This window comes from Bos javanicus, chromosome X (assembly GCF_032452875.1).
Source record: "Bos javanicus breed banteng chromosome X, ARS-OSU_banteng_1.0, whole genome shotgun sequence".
Lineage (NCBI taxonomy): Eukaryota > Metazoa > Chordata > Mammalia > Artiodactyla > Bovidae > Bos > Bos javanicus.
The window spans coordinates 86,865,772-86,881,800 of record NC_083897.1 but is presented as its reverse complement, the minus strand read 5'-3'; the positions used below and the strand labels follow the sequence as shown (position 1 = coordinate 86,881,800).

At 44.1% G+C, this 16,029-nt stretch overlaps 1 long non-coding RNA gene across 1 annotated transcript; it reads left to right on the top strand.

Moving 5' to 3' along the window:
* The first annotated feature begins 5,104 nt into the window (after positions 1-5,104).
* Positions 5,105-16,029, top strand: LOC133243239 (uncharacterized). The gene is made up of 2 exons (XR_009735026.1): positions 5,105-5,890; positions 13,025-16,029. It is a non-coding gene; the product is annotated as an uncharacterized LOC133243239 (long non-coding RNA).

Below are 16,029 nucleotides of genomic sequence, written 5' to 3'. Positions count from 1 at the left end.
CTCTCACCAGGCAGTTTCATGTCCAAATTCTGTGGCTGAGACTTGGCAAGTACCTTCCTGTAGACCTTGTGGCTGGACACTCCCTCTTCTTTTTATTTTCCTCTTAAAAAGTTGGTTTTCTTTTTCCAGCACATGATTTATCTTTCATCGAAATTTCAGTGTCATCTTTGTGCTGTTTATATATAGACCCTTTCCACAGTAGCATAATTTACACTGGTCTGCTGTCTGTGTCCATCCCACTTCCATCCCTGGGGCACTGCTTTCTCCTTCATAAGTCATTGTTTATTTAAGTGTCTTGTGTCTTTGCACACGAATGCTAAGCTTTATCTTCTTACAGCATCTATCTCTAGGACACCACTGGAAGGGAAGATGACAGAAGAAGGTTTGTCTACCGAATTGTAATAACATTTCATTCCTGTCTCCTTAAGACAGGCAGAAGCAGAGATGGACTATCAAAAGATGCAACAGAACCAGATGTAGAAACAGCCAGAGACAGGACAGCCTGACAGAAAAACAGAGCTAGCTGGTCAGGCAGGCTGAGAAAGCCCAACAGATGGACAGACTCAGAAATTGTACCTCCTCCCGCAAAAGAGACAGCTAGAAAGGCATACACAGAAAGGGGCAGACAGAGACAGGTAGAAATAGATGGAGACAGAGACAGGGAGGCAGAGGAAGCCAGGCACAGACAGGGACAAACAGACACCCATTCAAACTAAGGCAAAGAATGATGGTTGCAGACAGAGACAGGGAGACAGGCAGAGGCTGATTGACACAGATAGAAAGACAGAGACAGACAGACTGAGAGACAGAGAAAGACAGACGCACACTGAAAGAGAGCCAACAGACATAGAGATAGTGATGGGGAGAGAGAGAGTCAGAGAGAAACAAGGTTGGGGGTGGGGAGAAAGACAGAGACAGATCGGGACAGAAAGGGAAAGACAAAGACAGACGGATGGAGAAAGAGACACAGAGAGATGCAGATACAGACGGATACAGAAGCACTGGAGAAATACAGAGACAGAGACAGAAACATAGAGACCCAGACACAAACAGATTGTCAGAAACAGAGAGAAACAGAAAGATACGGACAGTAAGACAGAGACAGAGAGTGACGAAGATAGGCAGTCTGAGACAGAGACTGAGGAAGACAAAGACAGAGGTAGATAGAAATTAGACAGGGATGCAGACGGACATCATGGAGACAGAGATAGGGGATGACAGAGAGAGTGGCAGACATACAGAGAGGGAAAAACAGAGACAGGGATAAATCCTCATCATTGTCAAGGACCACGTGGTATCCCATAGGGGTACCATCTCCTTTAGTGTGGCGTTTACTTTGCTGTTATTTAGCTTGATGGTTTCCTGTAGCATTACCATGACTGTTCGTCGCCCTGCCTCCCCATCTCCCCATGCCTTTACGAAGAGGCTAACAAAATGAGTATCAACATGGGAAAAGGTTTCTTCCTCATCCTGAGCAGTCAAAAAGAAAAGAAAAAAAAAGAGAGAAAATAGAGACAGGTATTGGATAAATTGCCCAAACTGGCAAATGGCAACAGTCAGGGTTTGTGAGAGTTTAAATGTTTAAATGAGTGTATTTCAGCTGTCACTGTTTGTACATTATTGAACATCTTTCTATTGTAAGCGGCAACAAGCAATTTAAGGATTTAAAGCTCGTTGGGTAGGAAAACAAAAGCAGATCTTTCAGTCAAGGTACACTTGTAGCTAAGTAGTCTCTGAATTTCCCAACTGAGGATACCTCTGTTTAGATGAAATGGCATCTTGGCATTCAGCTCAAGAACAAGTGATTTCAAATTGCTTAGAGAGTTTACATAAAGAAAGTGAAATTCTTACCGAAAAAAAAAATAACAATAATTTTTACGTTTCAACTGAATCATGACTTACTCTTCTCCCCAGTTATTTTTAAACACAAATAAAATGAAGTCTATTGTTTGTAGTTGGTTAGGTATATGGAATATAAGGGAACACAAGAAAGGGTAGGGGGCTACAAAATTAAGGGCAAACATCGAAGGATGCAACAGCAGCTTCCTGGTTGAACCATTTCATATAAGTAACTGTCATGTAAATATTACTCTAATCCTAGTATATGGGTTTGGGATAAGGAAGCCTTTCAAATCTCCTTAAAGAGGAAAAGGAATGAATGAATGGATAAAGTCAAAAGTAATTTGTTCACTGATGGACAATGGATAAAATCTAATTGGGAAGAGAAACATAAACCACCAGTAAGGAAAATTCTGATTTCAACTAAGTAAAGCCTTAAATCTGGTGACTGTTTTTTTTTTTTTTCATTTAAATTTACATTTATTTATTTTAATTGGAGGCTAATTACTTTACAATATTGTATTGGTTTTGCCATACATCAACATGAATCTGCCAAACACCAATAGAGTATACTATTTTTTTTTGATTTGTTCATCTTGTATTAATTTATCACACTCTTTCCAAGCATGTATTTATTATTTATATGGATTCTTAAATAGAGTTTTCCATTCTTTGACCTCAAAATGACTCAATGGAGGGAATGGGATGGTGACAATTTGTAAGTTAACAGTAATCAGAAACTAACAAATTCAAATCGTGACTAGTGTGCTTCTCCTTTTGTGACAAAAACACTTTTTATCTTACCCTTTTGATTACTAGTGTGGACTTCTCGTGATCCCACTTCCAGATGCCAAATAATTCCCATTATAATTCAAAAGCGTTTCTTTCCAGAGGTTACCAGACCTGTTTTTAAGCGGGAAAGAGTCTTTCCACGTACAATTCCAACGTCAAATGTTTCTGAAGGGCAAAGGCCATCAGCGTGCTTAGAGAGTGCATTCTGGTGCATAAATAATTCGTGGCTGTATGCCACAGAAAAAGTCTGTCTAGTACCGAGATGTCCTCATAGCATCAATCTGCCGCCTTCCACTCCACCCCCAATATAGGGTTGTATAAGATTGGAGGCGTCTTTCTAGGGTTAAAATGCTAGGAAAGTCAAAAGAAAGCCAAAGTAACATCAAGATACGATATGAAGTCAACTAACCTAAGAATGTTGAGGACCAACCAATAAAGAGAAGATCATCAGTGTAGCCTGGGTGCGTTCACAGAGTGAGAGATCATGGGAACCAAGTACTACACACTCAGTGGCAGGGAATGGGGAAAGGGAAGCAATCCAAAGGAAGCTAGCGGCAGTAGTGGGGCAGAGTGGCTCTAAACACGCGAACTGAAAGAGAAACCAAACGGTTTCTTTAACATTCCTTTAATCAAGCTAAAGGAAATGCATATTTTAAAAGAGTTTCACCAGCAGTAGTAGAGTAGGTAGGTTCACAGGTTCTCTCTCAAGTCAACTGGTCTTTGACTTTGCAGAAATGATGGGAGGGGGCATTGATGGATGGTAAACCAGGAGGACAGCTTGCCACTTTAACAGCACAAATGAGGTCTAAAGGTGTTGGGGGAGCAGGGCTTTAACATTTCTCCTCTTCATAGGCTCAGGTAAACGATCTCAAGTATTATGAGCTACAGTTCAACAAAGACTCTGACAGAGGTGGGCCACCAGAGGTGGGCAAGTCCGGTTGGTCCCGCAGAAGGAGCTGGCATCTGGACAAAGCTGGTCGTCCCTGACCCCAGGAAAAGAGCTGCTCACCTCTCTGAGATTTTGTTTTCAGGAGTCCTCACTCAGGGAAACGCCCCTCTCTGGGGAGGTACAGGAAATTACAGGTCACATATATGGGGAAAACCACATCTTCGTTCTCCAGATTCACCACCTCTAGCTCTTCATCCTTTCCGAGGGAAAGCACCTGGAGTTCTGTCTCCTTCCGGAAAATGGCTCTTCCAGCCCTGTCCAAGGAGGCCAGGCGCAAGCGGAACGCGACCTTTCTCTGCCAGAGTAAGCTGACCCCGAGACCGCAAGACTTGTTCAGCACGCTGCGCTTGAAAATGATGCGCCGGTTGGCATAGCACACCACCAAGTCCCAGCCGACGTTGAAGCCTGCCCACCGCCAGGTGCACTGCTTATCCCTGAGGAGCTGGCCCCCGCACCGCATGCTGGTCCTCTGGAGGTCGGACACGAAGACATCCACGGGCCCGAGGTCTCTGGTCTGCTCAGCCCGGAGGAGGGCAAGCCACTGCTCTTTGTACACTGGGGTCAGCCACGTGGCAGGGATCAGTGCATCCTGGTCGATGATGCGTGCTGACGGCAGGTCGCAGATCATGTAGGCAAGCCGCAGCTGCTGGAACGCTGGCAGGAAGGCTCTGCCCTGCTCGGTCTCCAGGAAAGGGGTGCCCTCTGACTCCTGCCTGGACCTGGCAAACCACGAGTCGGCGTTAGGCAGTAAGTCTCTGCGGGGGCCTCTCCATGTCCTGCAGCTGCAGGAACATCCACTTTTTCAGCGTCGTGTACACATCCATCTCTACCTCCATCACGAAGAGCTCTGAAGAGGCAATGACCTCTTTCATGAGATCCAGGCTAACTTCTCTCAATAACTCCTCACTATGCTGGGTCATCAGGTTGTCCAGCAGCCACTGAAGACACATGGCCCTGATGTTCTGCAGTCCGTAGCTCTCAGCAGAGCAGTAGTAGCTGCACACGGTCTGATCACTGACCGTCTCCTTCATTATCTCTCCGCACTGCTGAATCAGCTTGTCCAGCTGCAGCATGCTGGCTGTGGCCAGCATGGGGACCACTCGACCGGGTGGGATGAGCACAGAGTTTTGGTACAGGGAACCTAAAGCCTCGTGCAGTGCCTCACGATCAATGTTCTCGTCAGGCATCTGCAACTCTACAGTATCCATGGTTGTCTCACGCCACGCACCACTGAACATGCTAGCAAAGTATCCTGACCGGCACAAGTAGACCTTGTGCAAGTTCCACTCCTTCCCCAGGGCGCGGATCTGCACGTCACTCCCTTCTCCTCTCAGAAAAAGTGTCTTATAAACGGACTCTAAACGGTCTTTTGCTCGCTTCCTGTGAGGCGCTTTTGTGAGCTGCCCTTCTGGGCCTGTCTTCCGCTTGTGGCGCCCTTGGCTAGTGGTGGGTCTGGCCTCTTCGCTCTCCTCCCCTTCCTCTATCACTGCCACTGCTACCTCCTCGGCCTCCTCCTCCCCCTCCTCCCCCTCAGGGGCACCTGGCTCCTCTGGGGCATGCCCCACTCTGTTCGAGGGCATCTGACTGTTGACTGCTCCCATGGCTTTTACCTCAGGGGTACAGAGGGCAAGCTTCCTCACCAGACGCAGCCGCCACTGGCACTAGCTCAGCCCACGGTGTCGTTGGATACGGCTGATGTTTGTGACGTCATCTTGGACGCCACGCAAAGCCACACCCACGAGGCTTTCCCCTACCCCTCCCACTCCCCATCACAGGATAAGTGCACTCTGTACCAGGAATTCCACTCTGTGTATCTTTCCCTCCAGGGATGATTTCTCTGGGGCTCCCTTCGTAGGATACTGGTGGAACAGAGGACTTTGTGTATGAATTTTCCCCATGAATCTTAAGAACATCATTTCCTCTTCCCCATTTGACATAATTACTGATCACTCCTTTTTTTTGGATAATTACGTCTTGGTTCCAGCTCTGTGCTCTAGGCACCTTAATTTCTGTAATTATTTTCTTAGGTTATCCCATCATTTGCGGCTGTCAAAACATTTTCTGTGATAAAAGTGGCAATGTGTGCCCAGTCTTTGCTTTTGTCTCTAGTTTAGACACCAGCTAAGCATGTAACAAACTTAAACACTGAAAGAAATGAGGAATGAATGAGATGGATTTTGATTTTTGAGGAAATTAATAATATTAAATACTGACAAGTGTTATATGCTAAACAAAGTATACGGCGTAGAGAGAGTGTGGACCTTTCAATGACAAGGAAAGTACAATGCAAGGGAAAAAACTTTGAAAACGGTAAGTCTCTCAGGTCATTTGACCTTGCCTGAGTAGAATGTTTGGGGCTTCCCAAACATTCCCAGTGGTAAACAATCCACCTGCCAATGCAGGAGACGCATGAGGCATGGGTTGGGAAGACTTCCTCGAGGAGGAAACGACAACCCACTCCAGTATACATGCCTGAAAAATTCCATGAATAGCAGAGACTTGCAAACTCGTGTCCATGGGGTCGCAAAGATTCTGCCCTATTCAAATCATGTGAGTAGAATGTTTACACACTTTGAATAGGACAGGATAACCTTAAATCACATTTTAAATATTCTCTGTTAGATGGCTATAGAAAGTTGATAAGAAGGTCTATATAATGCTTCAGGTTGAGTGGTGCTTGGCATGAGACAAACATGAATACTGACTCTAGAGTTGTGACAGCTTATGGTGAATGGTGAACAGTGCCGCCAGATTCATGGTCTCCGAAGGAGAAGATTTAACTCGGGACCAAAGACAGTCTCAGTCACTTGGAGCATTGTGTAGATTTTATCTAAAGTGAAAGTGACAGAAAAAGCTTCAGACATAGACGTCAGAAGGGAGCAGGAGAGAACCCACCTCACTACTTTAAGCAAGGCGTTATACACTTCTCAACTAGCTGCTGAGACTAGGTAAAAGATACCTCAAGACTTCGAGAATTTTTCCAGACCCTTTCCTGTAACATACCTCCTGGGATGACATCAGCACGAGATTAGCCAGAAGGAACAGGTTAACCCAGAGCTACAGCTGTGGAAGTTTTTACCCAGACCTTCTCCCATAACATATATCCAAAGCTTAAAAAAAAGAAAAAAAAAAAAAAGACATGTCCTTGAATAAGAGATACTGCTGCCTACGAGGCCTACATATCTATAGCAAAGAATGTGAAAAAGAAAGAATGTTTATCTCCTCCTTAAAGGGGCCTTAGGCTTTGACTCCTTATCAACCTGCCTAAGTTAACTCTCTCATTTCCCCCTTTTTATTTTAGGAGAATATTGTTGCTGAGGGGAAAGGGGCAGAGAAATCTGTCAGTAACTGCTTCCTGCAGGTGAGGGGCACTGACCCTAAGCGGTTGAAGCAACATATTCTCCTTACCCTTTTACTTAGGGTTTCTGATCCAAGGGCCCCAAGTAGTAAATACACAGTTGTATATGTAAGGAGCAAACAGCAAAAAACAGAATGATTACAATGATTGTAGTCAAGATAGTTTTTCACAAAGGAGAGCTTGTAAACCAAGATTGTATCTGTAACCACGGTGGAACATCAGGGGAGTCCATTTTGAAGAGTGGCCAGAATCTCTGCATCACTGTTACTTTGTCTGGGAAGCCATTGTATCCTTTAGAAAGCACAAACTAGATAAGTAGATTAAAAGGCAGAGACCAAATATCAGTAGATGAATTACTGTAATCAGCAGTCCAAGAATAACCTGCAAGAATCAGCTTACATTTGATAGTAACTTTGATCCTGGTCTGGGTAGAGTCAACACTTGGGCTGCCCTATTTATAAGAATGGAGCCATCTGGCATATTCATATACATTTTGAATGTAGGTATACAAAACCCAGTTAGAAGTAGCTGAAAGAATGAAAACCTGAAATTTAACAGACAAAATAAATCTTATAATTTCTTTTCAGGTGAATGAGTCTATAACCCAGCGTAGACAGGTGCTTGAGGTAGCCAGTTGTCAAAGTTTGTCCAGGTAGGCCTTGGCTTCTTACTGTGGTATTACTGTAAAAGCCAAAATAGTTGTCCCCATTAACAACTTAGGTGCTTTTCTAGGGATGAGAAGATGCAAGAATTTGGGCTCAAGAAAATCTTTACCTGAAAATCTCTAACTATCCAAAGGCCTGTTTTGTCCATTTTTCCAGAACACAGAGCGAGTGCCTAATTTCTGATTTTCACCCTGAACTCCTTTCAGGGGACGTTGAAGGTCAGCAGCTGTAGTGTCCATGAGTTAATCTTTGTAGAGGCAGATAGCAAGTGCCAGTTGCCAGAGCAGGGCCCTTTTATGGCCATGAGTTTGACCATGGCTCGCAGAGCATTTCATTACCATCTTGTTCCACGGTGCTGGGAGGGTTCATTCGCAGGTCTGTCAAAGATCTCACTGATAGGCCACTCAGTGTGTTATTACTGGACTAGGCCCTGTGAGTAACAAAAGTCTCTGGACCACACCTGTCTTACTAGTCTCTTGGTCCAGGAAAATATTCTGTCTTGTTGCTTCTTATATACAGAGTCACACCATTATACTTATGGATTTCATATGGAGCTGCACACCATCATTATATCAGTGGCTCAGTCACACACTTGATAATGTAAGGAACAACACTTCTTGAAGCAGGCAGTATAGAAAACAATATCGTTAGAAGTAATAGTAGAATCATCAGTAAGAACTTCAATCAAGAACTTCTATTAAGTATAGCCCAGTGACATATCCATGTCATCTGATTTCGTTTGCTAAATGACTTTCAGATCAGATCAGATCAGATCAATCGCTCAGTCGTGTCCAACTCTTTGCAACCCCATGAATCGCAGCACGCCAGGCCTCCCTGTCCATCACCAACTCCCGGAGTTCACCCAGACTCACGTCCATCGAGTCAGTGACGCCATCCAGCCATCTCATCCTCTGTCGTCCCCTTCTCCTCCTGCCCCCAATCCCTCCCAGCCTCAGAGTCTTTTCCAATGAGTCAACTCTTCGCATGAGGTGGCCAAAGTACTGGAGTTTCAGCTTTAGCATCATTCCTTCCAAAGAAATCCCAGGGCTGATCTCCTTCAGAATGGACTGGTTGGATCTCCTTGCAGTCCAAGGGACTCTCAAGAGGCTTCTCCAACACCACAGTTCAAAAGCATCAAGTCTTCGGCACTCAGCCTTCTTCACAGTCCAACTCTCACATCCATACATGACCACAGGAAAAACTATAGCCTTGACTAGACGAACCTCTGTTGGCAAAGTAGTGTCTCTGCTTTTGAATCTGCTATCTAGGTTGGTCATAGCTTTCCTGTCAAGGAGCAAGCGTCTTTTAGTTTCATGGCTTCAGTCACCATCTGTAGTGATTTTGGAGCCCAAAAGATAAAGTCTGACACTGTTCCACTGTTTCCCCATCTATTTCCCATGAAGCGATGGGACCGGACGCCATGATCTTCATTTTCTGAATGTTGAGCTTTAAGCCAACTTTTTCACTCTCCACTTTCTCTTTCATCAAGAGGCTTTTTAGTTCCTCTTCACTGTCTGCCATAAGGGTGGTGTCATCTACATATCTGAGGTTATTGATATTTCTCCCGGCAATCTTGATTCCAGCTTGTGTTCTTCCAGTCCAGCGTTTCTCATGATGTACTCTGCATAGAAGGTAGATAAGCAGGGTGGCAATAAACAGCCTTGACGTACTCCTTTTCGTCTTTGGAACCAGTCTGTTGTTCCATGTCCAGTTCGAACTGTTGCTTCCTGCCCTGCATACAGATTTCTCCAGAGGCAGGTCAGGTGGTCTGCTATTCCCATCTCTTTCAGAATTTTCCACAGTTTATTGTGATCCACACAGCTAAAGGCTTTGGCATAGTCAATAAAGCAGAAATAGATGTTTTTCTGGAACTCTCTTGCTTTTTCCATGATCCAGCGGATGTTGGCAATTTGATCTCTGGTTCCTCTGCCTTTTCTAAAACCAGCTTGAACATCTGGAAGTTCACGGTTTACGTATTGCTGAAGCCTGGCTTGGAGAGTGTTGAGCATTACTTGACTAGCATGTGAGATGAGTGCACTTGTGTGGTAGTTTGAGCATTCTTTGGCATTGTCTTTCTTTGGGATTGGAATGAAAACTGACCTTTTCCAGTCCTGTGGCCACTGCTGAGTTTTCCAAATCTGCTGGCATATTGAGCCCAGCACTTTCACAGCATCATCTTTCAGGATTTGAAATAGCTCCCCTGGAATTCCATCATCTCCACTAGCTTTGTTCATAGTGATGCTTTCTAAGGCCCACTTGACTTCACATTCCAGGATGTCTGGCTATAGGTCAGTGATCACACCATCGTGATTATCTGGCTCGTGAAGATCTTTTTGTACAGTTCTTCCGTGTATACTTGCCACCTCTCCTGAATATCTTCTGCTTCTGTTAGGCCCATACCATTTCTGTCCTTTCTCGAGCCCATCTTTGCATGAAATGTTCCCTTGGTATCTCTTGTTTTCTTGAAGAGATCTCTACTCTTTCCCATTCTGTTGTTTTCCTCTATTTCTTTGCATTGATCGCTGAGGAAGGCTTTCTTATCTCTTCTTGCTCTTCTTTGGATCTCTGCATTCAGATGCTTATATCTTTCCTCTTCTCCTTTGCTTTTCCCTTCTCTTCTTTTCACAGCTATTTGTAAGGCCTCCCCAGACAGCCATTTTGCTTTTTGCATTTCTTTTCCATGGGGATGGTTTGATCCCTGTCTCCTGTACAATGTCACGAACCTCATTCCATAGTTCATCAGGCACTCTTATCTCTCAGATCTAGGCCCTTAAATCTGTTTCTCACTTCCACTGTATAATCATAAGGGATTTGATTTAGGTCATACCTGAATGGCCTAGAGGTTTTCCCTACTTTCTTCAATTAAAGTCTGATTTTGGCAATAAGGAGTTCATGATCTGAGCCACAGTCAGCTCCTGGTCTTGTTTTTGCTGACTGTGTAGAGCTTCTCCATCTTTGGCTGCAAAGAATATAATCAGTCTGATTTTGGTGTGGACCATCTGTTGATGTCCATGTGTAGAGTCTTCTCTTGTGTTATTGGAAGAGGGTATTTGTTATGACCAGTGCATTTTCTTGGCAAAACTCTATTAGTCTTTGCCCTGCTTCATTCCGTATTCCAAGGCCAAATTTGCCTGTTACTCCAGGTGTTTCTTGATTTCCTACTTTTGCATTCAGTCCCCTATAATTAAAAGGACATCTTTTTTGGGTGTTAGTTCTAAAAGGCCTGGTAGGTCTTCATAGAACCGTTCAGCTTCTTCAGCCTTACTGGTTGGGCCATAGACTTGGATTACTGTGATATTGAATGGTTTGCCTTGGAAACGAACAGAGATCATTCTGTCGTTTTTGAGATTGCATCCAAGTACTGCATTTCAGACTCTTTTGTTGACCATGACGGCTACTCCATTTCTTCTGAGGGATTCCTGCCCACAGTAGCAGATATAATGGTCACCTGAGTTAAATTCACCCATTCCAGTCCATTTGAGTTCGCTGATTCCAAGAATGTCGACATTCACTCTTGCCATCTCTTGTTTGACTACGTCCAATTTGCCTTGATTCATGGACCTGACATTCCAGGTTCCCATGCAATATTGCTCTTTACAGCATCGGACCTTGCTTCTATCACCGGTCACATCCACAGCTGGGTATTGTTTTTGCTTTGGCTCCATTCCTTCATTCTTTCTGGAGTTATTTCTCCACTGATCTCCAGTAGCATATTGGGCACCTACTGACCTGGGGAGTTCCTCTTTCAGTATCCTCTCCTTTTGCCTTTTCATACTGCTCATGGGGTTGTCAAGGCAAGAATACTGAAGTGGTTTGCCATTCCCTTCTCCAGTGGACCACATTCTGTCAGACCTCTCCACCATGACCCACCCGTCTTGGGTTGTCCTATGGGCATGGCTTAGTTTCATTGAGTTAGACAGGGCTGTTGTCCTAGTGTGATTAGATTGACTAGTTTTCTGTGAGTACAGTTTCAGTGTGTCTGCCCTCTGATGCCCTCTTGCACCACCTACCGTCTTACTTGGGCTTCTCTTACCTTGGGCGTGGGTTATCTCTTCACGGCTGCTCCAGCAAAGCCCAGCCGCCGTTCCTTACCTTGGACGAGGGTATCTCCTCACCGCCGCCCTTCCTGACCTTCAACGTGGGATAGCTCCTCTAGGCCTCCTGCGCCCAGGCAGCCACGGCTCCTTGGATGTGGGGTCGGTCCTCCCGGCCGCCGCCCCTGGCCTCGGGCTTGGGATTGCTCCTCCCGGCCACCGCCCCTTACCTGAGACGCGGGGTAGCTCCTCTCGGCCATTCCTGCGCCCTGTCGGTGAGTCCCACTCAATCAAGAGGAGGCTCCATTATTGGAGCCACCCTGACCCTGAGAGTCAAATTTGCTCAAGATATTCCATTTGTTCATGATAGTCAGCCTGCTTTGTGAAACTGGTTGAAAGTGAAAGTCACTCCGTCGTGTTCGACTGTTTGCGACCCCATGGACTATACAGTCCGTGGAATTCTCCAGGCCAGAATACTGGACTGGGTAGCCTTTCCCTTCTCCAGGGGATCTTCCCAACCCAGGGATCGAACCCAGGTCTCCTCCACCGCACGTGGATTCTTTACCAGCTGAGCCACACGAGGGAAGTTCTGCTAAATACATCACTTACCTTGAGGAACACAAAATCGGCTGTCTCTAGTTGTAACAAATGATGCTTATTCTCCTGATAGAGGCCGTGCCACAATGAGGTACTATTTGTTATGTAACATCTTATATAACACCCATATGGCATACGCTAACTTATCTTGTGTGTTCAGGATAATTGTTGAGACTCTGTGATATGTTAAACTAAACATTCCAGCAGATCTTGTTTCCCAGAAACAGTGGGGGAGGGGGGAGGGGTTAGAGAGAGGGGATTATCCAGTAACAGTCAAACCAATGTCTTTTAAAAACTCACCAGGAAGGGCTTCTCTGGTGGCTCAGATGGTAAAGAATCTGCCTGCAATGCAGGAGACTCGGGTTCGGTCCCTGGGTCGGGAAGATCCCCTGGAGAAGGGAATGGCAACCCACTCCAGTATTCTTGCCTGAAGAATACCATGGACAGAGGAGCCTCCTGGGCTATAGTCCTTGGGGTTGCAAAGAGTCAGACACGACTGAGCGACTCTCTCTCTCTCTCTCTCTCTCTCACACACACACACACACACACACGAAGAATAACTGACTCCCTATTCATATAGGCTTTGTGACTTGCTATTCTCACATTAGGGAAAATCATAACTAGCAAGGGTGGTCCAAAACTTGTCTTTGATTCTAACAAAAGTCATGTGGTGCTCAAAGGTGAACCCAGCTGGATTCATTGCCTGGTTTTTATAATCCAAGCCCTTGACTTCAAGTCCTGTTGCAAGGACTAATAATCATTGTGTTTCGTTTGATTACTTGTTTTGCAGTTGGCCAATGCATCCTGTCTGGAGTCTTAAATGCTATTGCACAGCCCGTGTCACACCAGAGTATTCAATGATGCATTCTACTGCAAAAGGAGCAGGAGAGACCAATCCATGTCCTACTACAGACTACATTCTCTAAACAAATTCCTGATCATCAAACTCAGAGCAATGTTGATAATCTAGATAACATGGGTTAATGGCTTGTGGCCAGAAGGGGGTACTAAAAAATATCTCTTGACATCCAGGCTAGGACATGTTATTCTCCCATTAGACATTGAAAAAAATCTCAGGGAATGCCAACTTCAGGTGAGATCATGAGATCTTGTCACTCTGAGATCATGATAAAGTGAGACAAAACAAAGGCCACTTCATGATTTTTTTGTTCCTTAGCACAGACAAAAGCAAAATCACTGTACAAATCACCGTATATCCCTCTCCTAGCTAGTATGAGTGACTGCTAGTTTGGGGGTTTTGTTTTCCCCTTTGCTTTGTTTCTTTGTTTGTTTTCAGCAATTGTAGCTTTAACCTCACTCTAATCTATTCTCTCTATACAAAAGGTTTATTAAGATACTGTCATAGGAATTCCCTGTCTTCCTGACAGTATCCAATCCAGATCAGAGCTCTGCTTCTTTAAAAATTCACCCAAATCACCTAAAACAAGCCCACCTCTTTTCTTCTTTAATTTTTTTTTTGAGGTGGTCCCTTTATTTAGTCTTTATTCAATTTGTTACCATATTGCTTCTGCTTTTTTTTGTTTGTTAGTTTGTTTGTTTTCTTTTATGTTTTGGTTTTTGGCCACAAGACATGTGGGACCTTAGTATCCCCAACCAGGGAGCGAACCCACACCACCTACTTTGGAAGGCAAAGGCTCATCCACCGGACCAGCAGGGAAGTCCCAAGCCCAAATCTCTTAACATCCCTTTTCTATCACCCACGTACTTGTGTGGCCCACAGTTCCTTCACTGTGTATGTTCTCCTTCACTGCAAAGAATAATAAACTCAGATTGTTCAACTACAAATGTGTTCCTGCTGGTCTTAAGCTGGGAGGCATCGAAATATCATATCACGTTAAACCTGATGGCAAAGCAAAGCAGAAGACTCAAATGTATTTGATTTATGTATTTACGTATTTGTATCTAAATGTATTTACAATAACCCCACATGCTATTATTTCTAATGTAAGTTTCAGTTTACAAAGACATTTATTCTGTATCCTTTCAACCAGCGATTTCAAGGCCTAGCGACTGAGAAGAGGGCTAGTATACTGGTGGAGATACTAACAATATGAACAGTAAAAGACCAACCATAAAATATATTGAAAATAGATATTCATGATCGTGGAATGGGAGAAAGAAAGCAAAGGTTGAGTTTTGGACAATGAGTTTGAGATGATGGCCTGACCACCAGGTCAGATGCTGTATGGGCCACAGAAGATTAGACCCAAATTCTTCACATTCCAAAGCACAGGGTTCCAGAACAAACGGTTCCTTTGGGTGGCTACCAACCTTCCTCAAGCCCTGTCCCCAGCCTCCATAACATCTCGGTAAGCACAGTGAGACAAATAAGACCCTGATGAGACCCTGTAAATCCAAATGTGACCATTCTGTATGTCCGATTTTCTAACTCCTCCCCATCCCCACAAACATCACCCACCCCCACATAGGTTATCCAGGCGACCTATGTATTCAGAAGCAGAAAGAAATGTAAATTTGACTTGGAATGACTGATTATAGAACAGCACTATCTCACAGAATCCTCTGCGCTGATAGAGATGTTCCATATCTGCGCTGCGCACAGTATAGTAGCCACGGGTTTACATGTAGCCATTGAGCACTTCAAATGCTGCGAGTGAGACTGAGAGACTGAATTTTCCATTTTATTTAATTTTAATCCATTTAAATAATCACATACGACTAGGGGCTACCATCTTGAAGAATATACCTCTACAGCAAGTCTCCTCACCTGTGGTGGACCATACTCAGCCACTTGCCTTCACCCAAAACATGCTCTTCGTGACCGCTTGGATGATTTTAATTCACTTAGAGTCACCACTCTTCATAAAATCCCATGTACAGCAAACACGCTAATCAAAACCATCAGCTGCTTGTAAATTCCTATTTTTGCCATCACCATGTACTATTTTTATTTTTATTTTTTAAAATATTTGACAGACATCACCAATGTAATGCAGTGTGTTTATGTGATGAATACTGCTCAGAGAATTAAGGATCTTTTGGGTATTCAAATCTTACCTTGAATCTGCCCAGATAGTTTTTGTTCCTTCCACTGCATCTTATTACCCTGCTGGTCTTTAAACCAAGTTTGATAGTTGAAGTTTGCTACAATGTGGAGTGAAATTTATCCTTTGGTGTCTGATCTCAGAATCTAATCATAGCAACTGACATGGAAAACGTGTTCACAGACTAAACCAAACTTTCATCTGCACTGTTAGAACAAATCATTCCCGAAGACTGTTCATATATCAATTGGCTATTGTCTAAATAAATGAGGTAAATTTCAATTCTCTTACTACTAGAAAAAACAATTGCCACCTTTCTTTAGAATGTCATGAATAGACAAATTTTACTTCTGAAACACAAGCACTTGAAGAAGTATAAGTTTCAGCTAACATCCTGGTTATTTTCTCCTTACCAGCATCAGTGTCTTTCTATTTATTTACTCAAATGAGGAAGGAATCTACATTTAGATTAAAATTGGTTGCCTGGACTATACGTTCTATTTTGTTCCTTTGTAGATCGCACCACCTTTGAGATTTCCAAGTGGTGGGGCAGACTGCTGGCTATAGGTCTGGATTCAAAGAAGAGGTCTGTGCATGGGCTATGAATTTGAGAGTCTATGACATATAGATGGTGCCTGGAGTCAAGCAAGTAAACCTTAGAACAGGGGGCAGATGACACACCCCTTTCAAGAGATTTATCTTGAATAAAGGGAAGGGCATCAAGGCCCAGGTAGCTGAGTGGACGAGGAAAGGGTGGAACCTCATGAGG